This window comes from Amblyraja radiata, chromosome 7 (genome assembly GCF_010909765.2).
Source record: "Amblyraja radiata isolate CabotCenter1 chromosome 7, sAmbRad1.1.pri, whole genome shotgun sequence".
In the NCBI taxonomy this organism is placed as follows: domain Eukaryota; kingdom Metazoa; phylum Chordata; class Chondrichthyes; order Rajiformes; family Rajidae; genus Amblyraja; species Amblyraja radiata.
Genome location: NC_045962.1, coordinates 81,302,121 through 81,317,620, shown reverse-complemented (window position 1 = coordinate 81,317,620; position 15,500 = coordinate 81,302,121).

The window sequence follows — 15,500 nt, the reverse complement described above, 5'->3', positions numbered from 1 at the left end:
ACCGATCAACATGGCCCATCTACACTAGTCCCACCTGCCTGCGTTTGGCCCATATCCCTCTGTACCTGTCCTATCCAATATACCAGTCTAAATGTTTCCTAAACGTTGCAATAGTATCTGCCTCAACTACCTCCTCTGGCAGCTCGTTCCATACACCCACCACCCTTAGTGTGTGAAAAAAAGCTACCCCCCAGGTTCCTACTAAATCTTTCCCCCCTCACCTTAAACCTATGTCCTCTGGTTCTCGATTCCCCAACTCTGGGCAAGAATCTCTGTGCGCCTACCCGATGTATTCCTCTCATAATTTTGAACACCTCTATAAGATCACCCCTCATCTCCTGCGTTCCAAGGCATCGAGTCCCAGCCTGCTCAACCTCTCCCTACAGCTCAAGCCCACGTGTCTGGGCAAAATCCTCCTAAATCCTCTGTGCGCCCTTGGATGGAAGGAATGGGTGACAGTTTTGGTCGGATGAAGAAGGGTCTCGACCCGAAACATCGCCCATTCCCTCTATCCAGAGATGCTGCCTATCCTGCCCAGTGTATATCTTCGGTGTAAACCAGCATCTGCAGTTCCTTCCTACATATTTTTCTGCTCCCTTTCTAGCTTGATAACATTTCCTGTAATAGGGTTCCCAAAACTAAGCACAATACTCTAAATGTGCCCTCACGAACATCTTATATAACTGCAACATGACCCCCTAACTCTCTATACCTTGTGACCTTGTGTAGATATCCATAGAGAGCATGACCCTCTGCGATTTATGTGAAGTCATTGGTTTGAGAGGACCACTGTAGATCAGTGCATGCTCCTTTAACATAGTGACCTCACCACTACTAACCACTCCCCATTGTCTCTTGTATAATTGTAGCTTCCCCACCTCCAGCTCTCTCTCTCTAGCTCCTGTGATGACCACGGACAGCTAGTGCATAGTGTGTGTAGTGCTTATAATAAAGTTATCTAGTAAAAGACTTTGTGTGACAAGCAAGTCATTTTACAACCACCACTTGCATGAATTAATCCAGCTGTCCATAGTACATAGGAACAGGCCCTTTGGCCCACAATGTCTGTGCCGAACATGATTCCAAGCCGAACTAAACTAAATTAATTTGGTCATCAAAAATCACAACATGGCTATCATAAATTAAAGCAAGATCTTGATCCGTTGGGCAAGTGGGCTAAAGAATCGGCAGTGGGGTTTAATGCAACTAAGTGTGAAGTGCTGCATTTTGTGAGGTCAAACTAGAGCCCATATGCCACTCTGGTGCATGGGATAGAGCTGGTGGACAGGTAATTGTTGGTCAGCATTGGCTGGGTGGGCTGAAGGGCCTGTTTCCACGCTGTATATCTAAAATCCTTTGCAACCAATCCTTTGCAGCAGGCTCTTGATCAATTGGCCAAGTGGGTTGAGGAATGGTTGAGGGGATTTCAGGCAGAAAAATGTGAGGTGTTACATTTTGGGAAGTCTAACATGGGCAGGACCTATACAGTGAATGGTAGGGCTCTGGGTAGTGCTATGGTGATCTAGGAGCGCAGGTGCATGGTTTCCTGCAGGTCGAGTCGCAGATAGATTTAGAATACTGTGTTCAGTTGTGGGCACCGTGTTATAGGAAAGATGTTGTCAAGCTGGAAAGGGTACAGAGAAGATTGACGAGGATGTTGCCAGGACTAGAGGGCCTGAGCTATAGGTTGAGTAGGCTGGGACTCAATTCCTTGGAGCGCAGGAGGATGACAGGTGATCTTATAGAGATGCATAAGATCAGGAGAGGAATAGATTGGGTAGATGCACAGAGTCTCTTACCCGGAGTAGGTGAATCGTGGACCAGTGGACATGTGTTTAAGGTGAAGGGGAAAAGATTTAATAGGAATCTGAGGGGTAACTTTTTCACACAAAGGGCAGTGGGTGCATGGAACAAGCTGCCGGAGGAGATAGTTGAGGCTGGGACTATTCCAATGTTTAAGAAACAGTTAGACAGGTAGATGGATAGGACAGGTTTGGAGGGATATGGACCAAATGCTGGGACCAGTGTAGCTGGGACATGTTGGCTGATGTGGGCAAGATGGGCCGAAGGGCCTGTTTCCATACTGTATGACTCTTTGGCTCTAAGAGGATGTTTAGTTTAGAGATATAGGCCCTTTGGCCAACCGCGTCCGCACAGACCAATTACCCCCACACATTAACTTGACCCTACAATATTTTTGCCAATATTTTTTAACCTTTCTACATTTTTAATGAAGCCAATTAACATGCAAACCTGTACATCTTTGGAGTGTGGGAGGAAACCGAAGACCTCGCAGAAAACCCACGCGGGTCACGGGGTTCAACGTGCAAAGTCCATACAGCACCCGTGGTCAGAATCGAACCCGGGTCTCTGGCGCTGTAAGGCCTTAGCTCTACCGCTGTGCCACCATACCGCCCACTGCTAGTGGTTTGTTACGGACCAGTTGGCCAGAGTGCAGTGACTTTTATTTGTGAGCGCAAGGCACCAAAATGGCTCTCGGCTGATACAATGCTCACAGCAACTCAAATTTGCGGTAGAGTAAATCAAAATGGAAAAAGGCATTGATTTGAGCTGTTGGGGCTGCGGCAAGACGTGTAATTCACAATGTGGAATAAACTTTGTTCCGTTCCAGGAGCCCAGGGATCCCCAGCAGTTTCTGTGCAGCCTTTAATTAATGGAAGACAAAATCAGCATTATTTTAGCGCTGTTACTCACCAATAGAAAATATAGTGTTCAATGGAATCTTAATTACCTCAATAGCAGATGTTCAAGCTTGTTATTTTGGCAAGAAGCAATGTTCAGTCAGGCTGAGAGCCCTAATTGAAATCAGTGTGGATTTTTGTTAAAATTCACAAATGTATTGTTAACTTTTTTGAGCAAGAAACTCTGAAAATGATAAATGATACATTGGGCAAGTGAATTGTACAATACTATATAACATTTTACCATCATAAAATGTGGCACAGTGGCGCAGCGGTAGAGTTGCTGCCTTATGCCCCTGTCCCACTTAGGAAACCTGAACGGAAACCTCTGGAGACTTTGTGCCCCACCCAAGGTTTCCGTGCGGTTCCCGGAGGTTTTTGTCAGTCTCCCTACCTGCTTCCACTACCTGCAACCTCCGGCAACCACCAGCAACCTCCAAGAACCGCACGGAAACCTTGGGTGGGGCGCAAAGTCTCCAGAGGTTTCCGTTCATGTTTCCTAAGTGGGACAGGGGCATAACAGCGCTTGCAGCGCCAGGGACCCGGGTTTGATCCCGACCACGAGTGCTGTCTGTACAGAGTTTGTACGTTCTCCGCGTGACCTGTGTGGGGTAATTGGTTTGGTGTAAATGCTAAAATTGTTCCTAGTGAGGGATAGTGTTAGTGTGCAGGGATCGCTGGCCACAGGGCGGACTCGGTGGGCCGAAGGGCCTGTTTCTGTGCTGTATCTCTAAACTAAACTAACACATTGTATCATAGAACTGTACAATAACAGGTCTTAATGCCCATGTCAAACCAGTGTCAAACCGGTCCCAACTTCTTCACCCTGCTCCTGTCTGATAGGAGGTACAGAAGCTTGAAAGCGCGCACCACCAGACTCAGGAACAGCTTTCTCCCCTCTGTTTTCAGGCTTCTGAACCATCCTTCCACAAGCTAGAGTACTGTCCAATTTGCCTCAACCCCTTCATTCAAGACATTGGACTTTGTATATGAAAATTATGTTCTATGAAGATTAGAACTATATTAGGCACTCGAAATCTTCCCTTCACTCTACCTATTTGTTCTTGAGTTTGACTTGAGTTTATCTATGTATGGTATATCTGATCAGTTTGGACAGACTGCAAAACAAAGCGCGCCCCTGTACCTCAGTAAATGTGACAATATATTCAGTTTAGTTTATTGTCACGTGTATCGAGGTACAGTGAAAAGACTTATGCTACAGTGCTAACCAGTCAGCAGAAAGACAAAACATGATTACAATCGAGCCGTTTACAGTGTATAGATACGTGATAAGGGAATAACGTTTAGTGCAAGGTAAAGCCAGCAAAGTCTGATCACCAAGGGTCACCGAGGGTCACCAAAGAGGTAGATAGTGGTTCAGCACTGCTCCCTGGTTGCGATAGAATGATTCAGTTGCCTGATAACAGCTGGGAAGAAACTGTCCCTGAATCTGGAGGTGAGCATTTTCAAACTTCTGTACCTTTTGCCCGATGGGAGAGGGGAGAAGAGGGAGTGGCCACGGTGCGACTCAACCTTGATTATGCTGCTGGCCTTGCCGAGGCAGCGTGAGGTATAAATAGAGTCAATGGAAGGGAGGTTGGTTTGTGTGATGGTCTGGGCTGCGTCCACAATTCTCTGCAATTTCTTGCCGTCTTAGATGAAGCTGTTCCCAAACCAAGCTGTGATGCATCCTGATAAAATGCTTTGTATGGTGCATCTGTAGAAGTTGGTGAGAGTTGTAGGAGACATGCCGAACCTCCTAAGCCATCTACGGAATTAGAGGCGCTGGTTTGCTTTCTTGGTCATTGCTTCAATATGGGTGGTCCAGGAAAGGTTGTTGGTGGTATTGACTCCGAGGAATATGAAGTTTTCAATCATCTCCACTTCAGCTCCATCAATGCAAACTGGGGTATGTGTATTGTTTCACTTCCTGAAGTCGATCACTATCTCCCTTGTCTTGCTGACGTTGAGAGGAACGTTGTTGTCGCAACACCGGGACACAATGGTCTCGATCTCCATCATGTACGCTGTCTCATCATTATTTGATATCTGGCCCACAATGTTTTTAGTTTTAGTTTCACAGATACAGCGTGGAAACAAGCCCTTTACAACACAATACAATACAATACAATTTATTTGTTGTCATTTGAACCCAGAGGTTCAAACGAAATTTGGTTTATGCAGTCATACGTATAGAAGTTGGGATGTAATGTTAAAATTGTACAAGGCATTGGTGAGGCCAATTCTGGAGTATGGTGCACAATTTTGGTCGCCTAATTATAGGAAGGATGTCAACAAAATAGAGAGAGTACAGAGGAGATTTACTAGAATGTTGCCTGGGTTTCAGCAACTAAGTTACAGAGAAAGGTTGAACAAGTTAGGGCTTTATTCTTTGGAGCGCAGAAGGTTAAGAGGGGACTTGATAGAGGTCTATAAAATGATGAGAGGGATAGACAGAGTTGACGTGGATAAGCTTTTCCCACTGAGAGTAGGGAAGATTCAAACAAGGGGACATGACTTGAGAATTAAGGGACTGAAGTTTAGGGGTAACATGAGGGGGAACTTCTTTACTCAGAGAGTGGTGGCTGTGTGGAATGAGCTTCCAGTGAAGGTGGTGGAGGCAGGTTCGTTTTTATCATTTAAAAATAAATTGGATAGTTATATGGACGGGAAAGGAATGGAGGGTTATGGTCTGAGCGCAGGTATATGGGACTAAGGGAGAATACGTGTTCGGCACGGACTAGAAGGGTCGAGATGGCTTGTTTCCGTGCTGTAATTGTTATATGGTTATATGGTTATACACACAAGAAGAAAAACCAAGACACAACACAATTTACACAAACATCCATCACAGTGAATTTCCTCCTCACTGTGATGGAAGGCAAAGTCTTATCTCTCCCCTGAACTCCTCGTTCTCCTCCCGATGTCAGAGTCAAAGCCCCCGGCGGGCGATGTTAAGTGTCCCGCGGCAATTATAAAGCCGCGCCGGGTGATGCAAGGCACTGCTCCGGGTCTTGGTGTTGGAGCCCCCGGCGTGCGATAACAAGTCCCACGGCCCCGCTCCAGGTCATCCTCAACCCCGCAACTCGGGCGGGAGAAGTCGCCGTTGCGGAAGCCCCTTTGGCCCACCGAGTCCGCATTGACCAACGCACATTAACCACTATCCTACACACACTAGGGACAATTGCACTATACACCAAGCCAATTAACCACAACCTGTACGCCTTTGGAGTGTGGAGGAAACCGAGAGGTCTCGGAGGAAAACCCACGTGGTCACGGGGAGAAAGTACAAATCCGTACTGACGGCCCGTAGTCGGGATCGAACCCGGGTCTCCGGCGCTGCAAGCGCTGTAAGGCGGCAACTCTACCGACGCGCCACTGTGGCCGTAATGGTGGTGTGGTCGTGGGTGTACAAGGAGTAAGGAAGGGGGCTGAGAATGCATCCTTGCGGATCACAAATAAGCCTAAAACTAAGATGAGCCGGGTGCGTAAGCTTCGACACTGTAATTGGAAATGGGTTCGATGTTAGAGGCCGCAACCCCGATGAAACTGCAATTAAAAAACTGTCCTTTCCTGAGGAATCTTTACAAATGTGGTAGTGGAAGATGAAATTTAAGTGAGACTTCTTTGCTGCCGACCCATCTGCAATTTGATTCCTTTAATTTTAATATACTAGATTAGCCATAAGGAATCTCATTTTCTTGATTGGATTTTTAATGGAAACTTCGGGCTATTAATTTGTTTTCGATCAACCTGGTTGATCCCCATGCTTTTTTTTTTTGCCTCAATATAATCCTTTATTGTGTTTCCTACGGTTTTACAAACTATTTTGTCTCTTGGTGGTGAAATCTGTGCTAATTAAATCTCTCCCACGGTCAAAGCTTAAAGCGCACCAGGCATCAGGAACAAGTACAATTAGTGTGTGTGTGTGTGTGTGTGTGTGTGTGTGTGTGTGTGTGTGTGTGTTTGTGTCTTTGCAGCCCTTATACGAGTTATGTGTTACTAGAATTATTAGAGATTGTTCTTTTCCTGTGCATTGTTATAATGTTATAATGGTTTTACAATGAGTTGTGTATGGGTTTAATGTTAATTTCATTTTATTGTTATTTTGCTTTGTTTCTAACTTTTTTTGTTTTACATGCTCGAAATAAAATATATACAATACAAATACAAATGCTAGAATTATTAGAGAGATGGTTTATCGTGCTCCTCTCTTGTCCACTGTGTGTGTGTGTGTGTGTGTGTGTGTGTGTGTGTGTGTGTGTGTGTGTGTGTGTGATTGTGTCTCTGTAACCATAATACAATTTATGCTTTGTTTAGTTTTTATTTGTCATATGTGGGTTAACACAGGGTTAACGGTACAATGTGTTTGACAAGACAACGGGTCACCTGAGCAATGATACTACAATGATAAAAATAAGATAAAATAAGATAAGATAAAAGTGACATTGGCAGGCAAAACTAGATTGAGGGGGGATCTTATAATCCCCCCTCAATCTAGTTATAATGGGTGACTTCAATCTACATATAGATTGGGTGAATCAAATTGGCAGGGGTGCTGAGGAAGAGGATTTCTTGGAATGTATGCGGGATAGTTTTCTAAACCAACATGTAGAGGAACCAACGAGAGAGCAGGCTATTCCAGACTGGGTTATTGGTAAATGAGGAAGGGTTAGTTAGCAGTCTGTTGTGCGTGCCCCCTTGGGCAAGCGTGACCATCATATGGTTGAGTTCTCATTAGGCTGGAGAGTGACATTGTTAATTCAGAAACAATGGTTCTGACACTTAAAGAAAGGTAACCTTGAGGGTATGAGACGTGTAATTGGCCAAGCTGACTGGCAATAATTCTAAAAGGGTTGACGGTGGATATGCAATGGAAGGCATTTTAAAGACTGCATGGATGACTACAAAAAATTGTTCATCCCAGTTTGGTCAAAGAATAAATCAGGGAAGGTAGTGCATCCGTGGATAACAAGGGAAATCAGGGATAGTATCAAAGCGAAGGATGATGCGTACAAATTAGCCAGAAAAAGCAGCATACCAGAGAACTGGGAGAAATTCAGAGACCAGCAGAGGAGGACAAAGGGCTTAATTAGGAAAGGAAAAATAGATTATTAAAGAAAACTGGCAGGGAAGATAAAAACTGACTGCAAAAGTTTTTATAGATATGTGAAAAGAAAGAGATTAGTTAAAACAAATGTAGGTCCCTTGCAGTCAGAAACAGGTGAGTTGATCATGCGGAACAAGGATATGGCGGCCCAATTGAATAACTACTTTGGTTCCGTCTTCACTAAGGAAGACATAAATAAACTGCCGGAAATAGCAGGGGACCGCGGGTCAAAGGAGTTGGAGGAATTGAGTGAAATCCAGGTTAGTCCGGAAGTGGTGTTGGGTAAATTGAATGGATTAAAGGCCGATAAATCCCCAGGGCCAGATAGGCTGCATCCCAGAGTACTTAAGGAAGTAGCTCCAGAAATAGTGGATGCATTAGTAATAATTTTTCAAAACTCTTTAGATTCTGGAGTAGTTCCTGAGGATTGGCGGTAGCAACGTAACCCCACTTTTAAGAAGGGAGGGAGAGAGAAAACGGGGAATTACAGACCAGTTAGTCTAACATCGGTAGTGGGGAAACTGCTAGAGTCAGTTATTAAAGATGGGATAGCAGCACATTTGGAAAGTGGTGAAATCATTGTACAAAGTCAGCATGGATTTACAAAAGGTAAATCATGTCTGACGAATCTTATAGAATTTTTCGAGGATGTAACTAGTAGCGTGGATAGGGGAGAACCAGTGGATGTGGTGTATCTGGACTTCCAGAAGGCTTTCGACAAGGTCCCACATAAGAGATTAGTATACAAACTTAAAGCACACGGCATTGGGGGTTCAGTATTGATGTGGATAGAGAACTGGCTGGCAAACAGGAAGCAAAGAGTAGGAGTAAACGGGTCCTTTTCACAATGGCAGGCAGTGACTAGTGGGGTACCGCAAGGCTCAGTGCTGGGACCCCAGCTATTTACAATATATATTAATGATCTGGATGAGGGAATTGAAGGCAACTATCTCCAAGTTTGCGGATGACACTAAGCTGGGGGGCAGTGTTAGCTGTGAGGAGGATGCTAGGAGACTGCAAGGTGACTTGGATAGGCTGGGTGAGTGGGCAAATGTTTGGCAGATGCAGTATAATGTGGATAAATGTGAGGTTATCCACTTTGGTGGCAAAAACAGGAAAGCAGACTATTATCTAAATGGTGGCCGACTAGGAAAAGGGGAGATGCAGCGAGACCTGGGTGTCATGGTACACCAGTCATTGAAAGTAGGCATGCAGGTGCAGCAGGCAGTGAAGAAAGCGAATGGTATGTTAGCTTTCATAGCAAAAGGATTTGAGTATAGGAGCAGGGAGGTTCTACTGCAGTTGTACAGGGTCTTGGTGAGACCACACCTGGAGTATTGCGTACAGTTTTGGTCTCCAAATCTGAGGAAGGACATTATTGCCATAGAGGGAGTGCAGAGAAGGTTCACCAGACTGATTCCTGGGATGTCAGGACTGTCTTATGAAGAAAGACTGGATAGACTTGGTTTATACTCTCTAGAATTTAGGAGATTGAGAGGGGATCTTATAGAAACTTACAAAATTCTTAAGGGGTTGGACAGGCTAGATGCAGGAAGATTGCTTCCCGATGTTGGGGAAGTCCAGGACAAGGGGTCACAGCTTAAGGATAAGGGGGAAATCCTTTAAAACCGAGATGAGAAGAACTTTTTCACACAGAGAGTGGTGAATCTCTGGAACTCTCTGCCACAGAGGGTAGTCGAGGCCAGTTCATTGGCTATATTTAAGAGGGAGTTAGATGTGGCCCTTGTGGCTAAGGGGATCAGAGGGTATGGAGAGAAGGCAGGTACGGGATACTGAGTTGGATGATCAGCCATGATCATATTGAATGGCGGTGCAGGCTCGAAGGGCCGAATGGCCTACTCCTGCACCTATTTCTATGTTTCTATGTTTCCTAAAAGACAATAATAAATAAAATAATCAACATTATAATGTGTTTATGAGTTCAGAAGCCTGATGGCCTGATGGTAAAAACTGTTCTTAAGTCTGGTGGTACGTGCAGCCTTGCTCCTGTATCGTCTGCCTGACGGCAACAAGGAGAACAGTCTGCGTGCGGGATGGCTGTGGTCCTTGATGATGTTGTGTGACTTCCTCAGGCACCGCCAGTGGAAAATGTCCTGAATGGCCGGGAGACAGCTATTTGTTGGATTTATTAGAGAAATAGTTAATCTTGCTTCTTTTCTGTGCAGTGTGCCCATGTGTGTGTGTGTGTGAACGTTATCCAAGTTAGGCTTTACTAGAATTATTAGATGTCTGGCTAATCTTGCCCCTTTCCTGTGCGGTGTGTGTGTGTGTGTGCGTGCGTGCGACAGAGAAAGAGCATTATCCAAGTTATGCTTTACTGGAATTATTAGATGTATGGTTAATCTTGTTCCTTTTCTGTGCACTGTGGATTTGTGTGTGTGTACAACCATTATCCAAGTCATACTACACCAGAATTATTAGCGAGAAGGCAAAATTTGCTCCTTTACTGTGCACTGTGTATGCATGTGCGTGTGTGTGTGTCGTGTGTGTGTGCGTGTGTGTGTGTGTGTGTGTGTGTATGTGTATATGTGAGTGTAAGATAGAGAGAGAGAGAGCATGACGTGAAACTTCAGGCCTTGATGGACCTGTGATTGTTTTTATGTAGGAAGGAACTGCAGATGCTGGTTTACACCGAAGATAGACACAAAATGCTGGAGTAACTCAGCGGGACAGGCAGCATCTCTGGAGAGAAGGAATGGGTGACGATTCGGGCCTCGGTACACGTGACAATTAGCTAAACTAAATTAGTCTGAAGAAGGGTCTCGACCCGAAACGTCGCCCATTGCTTCTATCCAGAGATACTGACTGTCCCGTTGAGTTACTCCGGCATCTTGTGTCTATCTTCTGTGATAATTTTTGTTAGCTGTGGGTAACTTTCCTGCCTCCACTTCAGAGATATTGAAGCTTACCTGCCTCCACAAGTAAGAGATATTGAAGCTGATGATTGCGTCTTGCTGATGGAGTTCTGGGTGCTCAGAGATGGAATTGGTTTGGATGAGATTTTGAACTGAGCAGTTATCGCGGGAGGACTTCGAGAAATCTGTGGCATTTTTTTTTCTTTTCATGAAGAGCAGATGAGTTTATCCCTGGAGTTGTGAGATATCAGAAGATCTTTCTGTACCTCTGCAAACAATTATTTGCCAGTCAGTGTTGCAATGTTAGGAGATGAAGATTGAAATGTTTCCTGCCCTGAATGAAATAGAAATATGGAAACATAGAGTAGGAGTAGGCCATTCGGCCCTTCGTGCCAGCACCGCCATTCAATATGATCATGGCTGATTATCCCCAATCAGTACCCCGTTCCTGCCTTCTCCCCATATCCCCATGACACCGCTATCTTTAAGAGTCCTATCAAGCTCTCTCTTGAAAGTATTCAGAGAACCGGCCTCCACCACCCTCTGAGGCAGAGAATTTCACAGACTCACCACTCTCTGTGTGAAAAAGTGTTACCTCGTCTTCGTTCTAAATGGCTTACCCCTTAGTCTTAAACTGTGGCACCTGGTTCTGGACTCCTCCAACATCGGGAACATGTTTCCTGCCTCTAGCGTGTCCAAACCCTTAATAATCTTATATGTTTCAATTACATCCCCTCTCATCCTTCTAAACTCCAGAGTGTACAAACCCAGCCGCTCCATTGTCTCAGCATATGACGTTCCCGCCAATCCGGGAATTAACTGTGTAAACCTACGCTGCACTTCCTCACCAGCAAGAATGTCCTTCCTCAAATTAGGGGACCAAAACTGCACACAATACTCCAGGTGTGGTCTCACTAGGGCTGTGTACAACTGCAACGATAACATCGAGAGAGAGAGAGGCGGCAGATGTGAGTGGGAGACAGAGGAGAGCGCGCACACAGACCCGCGCATCATCCGCAGCCAGGTTCGCCACTGGACCGCCCCGTGTCCCCTCCCTCCCCCCCCTCGCAATCCGAGTGACCCCTAGTTCTGGACTTCCCCAACATCGGGAATAATCTAAAAATAATAAAGAATTTTGTTAGTTTCTATAAGAAAGTCTATCATCCTTCTATACTCCACTCCAGCGAGTAGAGACCCAGTGCCGACAAACGCTGATCATATTTTAACCCAATCATTCCTGGGATCATTCTTGTAAACCTCCTCTGGACCCTCTCCAGGCTAGAGATGCAGGAGCAACATCTGCAGATCCTTGTTTCTCCATTGATTGATGAGATTGATTCCGAGCTGGAGATTGTGGTAGGCAGACGAGCTGTGAAGGGGATTAATTTGGGACCAGACAGATTGTTCATATGAAGATTTCCCTAACCATTTTAAATCGATTGCATCAAGGAGGATCAGTGCATAGTGAGGAAATAATTGACCTGCCCACAGCCTATTTCAGTAAGTTCCTCATCAGATACCTCTTGTCTTATGACTGCTGCTATGAATGGAATTCTAATTGGAGGCTATTAGAGCCTTCCTGCTTAATTCATCAGCTCTGACCAAGGATTTCGACTTCATTCAAGGTCAATTGGCTTACGTTTCCTACCAGCTGGTAGATAATACCCCATGACTTTGCCTAAATAGACACAGTTATGGTAATGCAAATGACTCTAAGTAAAAAACAGAGCTCTTTCTATTGAAACAAGGTTTACTTTAGTTTAGTATTAGAGATATAGCATGGAAACAGGTCCTTCGGCCCACAGAGTCCACACCGACTAGCGATCCCCGCTCAATAACACCATCCTACACACACGAGGAACAAATTACATTTATACTAAGCCAATTAACCTACAAACCTGTACGTCTTTGGAGTGTGGGCGGAAACCGAAGAATCCGGAGAAAACCCACGCAGATCGTACAGACAAGGGTCGATCCCGGGTCTCTGGTTCTGTAATGCCCCTGTCCCACTTAGGAAACCTGAACGGAAACCTCTGGAGACTTTGCGCCCCACCCAAGGTTTCCGTGCGGTTCCCGGAGGTTGCAGGTGGTTGCCGGAGGTTGCAGGTAGTGGAAGCAGGTAGGGAGACTGACACCTTGCCGCGGTACTCAAAAGAACACAAAATTGAAGGAGTTTTGCTGAATGTTGTTACTGTAGAAACAAAGAATCGTAGATGCTGATTTACAAAAGAAAATGGCACAAAGTGCTGGAGTAACTCAGTAGGTCAAGCAGCATCTCTGGAGAACATTCAATTCAATTCAATTCAAGTCAATTCAATTCAATTCAATTCAACTTTAATGTCATTGCACAAATACTGAGTATGGTACAACGAAATGCAGTTTTGCGTCAGTCCGTAGTAGTGCAATATAGAAATTTAAAAAAAAAAGAGGATACAGAACAATAAAAATGCAGAATAATTAAACAATGGGGACGGAGGGACCGGAGGAATCTATCGGCGGGACTCCGAGTTCAGCAATGCGACGGTATGATTGTAGAAGCTGTTCCTCATCCTACTGGTACGAGACCTGAGGCTCCTGTACCGCCTCCCTGATGGGAGGAGGGCAAACAGTCCATGATTGGGGTGGGAGGGGTCTTTAATGATCTTCCCAGCTCGTTTCAGACACCGTTTTCGGTGGAGGGCATCCATGGCAGGGAGCGGGGCAGCCGATGATGTGCTGCGCGGTTTTCACCACCCGTTGTAGTGCCTTCCTGTCCGCAACAGTGCAGCTGCTGTACCATACCGTGAAGCAGGCGGGTCAGGATGCTCTCGATGGTACACCTGTAGAAGTTGGTCAGGATCTGGGGGGACAGGTGGGCTTTCTTGAGCCTCCTCAGGAAGTAAAGGCGCTGCTGTGCCTTTTTGATCAGCTTGGAGGTGTTGAGGGACCAGGACAAATCCTCCGAGATGTGTACCCCGAGGAATTTGTAGCTGGAGACGCGCTCCACCTCAGTCCCGTTTATGTGGATGGGGGTATGTCTGCCCCCTCTGACCTTCCTGAAGTCGACAATAAGTTCCTTCGTCTTCTTGGAGTTGAGGACGAGGTTATTATTGGCACACCAGGTTGTCAGGTGCTGGACCTCCTCTCGGTAGGCTGACTCATCGTTGTCACTGATCAGTCCTACCACCGTGGTGTCGTCAGCAAACTTAATGATGGCGTTGGATCCGTACTTAGGGATGCAGTCGTGGGTGAAGAGGGAGTAGAGGAGAGGGCTGAGCACACAGCCCTGTGGCACGCCGGTGTTCAGTGTTATAGTGGTGGAGTGTGAGGTTGTGAACCCTAACAGACTGTGGTCTGTTGGTGAGGAAATCCAGGTGTCCAGTTGCAGAGGGAGGTGGAGATGCCAAGCCCGCTGAGTTTGGTGATCAAGCTGGCGGGGATGACAGTGTTGAAAAGCGGAGCTGAAATCAATGAACAGCAACCTGATGTAGGAGTTGTTGTTGTCCAGGTGGGTCAGGGCAGAGTGTAGGGCCGCCGATATGGCGTCCTCTGTAGACCTGTTGGCCCGGTAGGCAAACTGATGGGGGTCCAGTGTGGGGGGGAGGCTGGCTTTGAGGTGAAGCCAAGATCAGCCGCTCAAAGCACTTAGCAATGACAGGGGTGAGTGCCACTGGGCGAAATCGTTGAGGCTCCCTGTGGCTGACTGTTTGGGCACTGGCACGATGGTTGATGTCTTGAGGCAAGTGGGGACAACACCCTGGGCCAGTGAGTGATTGAAAATGTGCGGTAAAGACTTGGGATAGTTGTCCAGCACATGCCCTAAGCACCCGGCCAGGGATGCCATCGGGGCCGGCAGCTTTGCGCTCATTCACCTTGCTCAGTGCATCTTGTACAGCAGAGGTGGAGAGACTGAGGGGGTTGTTCATTTGGGGTGGAGCAACTTTGATGGCTGGGGTTTTTGTTATCTCGGTCAAAGCGAGCATAGAAATGGTTTAGCTCGTCAGGAAGGGTGGCGTGTCTGGGGGAGGGGTGTTAACTTTCTGGTAATCGGCAAGGGATTTGATTCCTTGCCACATGCGCCTGGGGTCAGCGTTGTTTTGGAAGTGCTCCTCAATCCGCCGTTTGTGATTGAGTTTGGCATTCCTAATTCCCATTTTCAGATTGGCCCTGGATGAGCTGTATCCCTCAGCGTCGCCAGATCTGAAAGCGGCATCGCGAGCCTTCAGCAGGAGTCTGACCTCCCTGCTCATCCACGGCTTCTGGTTAGGGAAGGTCTTTATTTCTTTGTGTGTAGTGACATTATCGGTGCAGAATTTTATATAGTCCATAACTGTTGAGGTGTATGAGTTGATGTCCACTTGTGAATTGAAGGTGGACTGGGTAGCAAACAGACTCCAGTCTGTCTGCTGAAACTGCTGCTGTAAAACAGAGACAGCCCCCTCAGGCCAGACCTTCACTGTCCTCGTGGTAGGTTTCACACGTCTGATCAGAGGTGTGTATTTGGGGAGCAGGAACAGAGAGAGGTGGTCAGACTGACCAAGGTGGGGGAGGGGGAGGGCTTTGTAGGCTTCAGTAATATTAGTGTAAACTAAGTCCAGAATATTGTTTCCTCTGGTTGGGCAGGAAACATGCTGATGGAACCTGGGGAGTACAGTTTTGAGGTCGGAGTGGTTGCAATCATAGGTTCAATGGTTCATATGGTTCAATGGTTACTTGAAGTTGGAGAAATCAATAATCATACCACTGTAAGCTGCCTAAGTGAAATATGAGATGCTATCCCTCTAATTTTAAGTAACTCCCTCTCTCTCTATCCCTCCCCTACCCAAGTCGCCA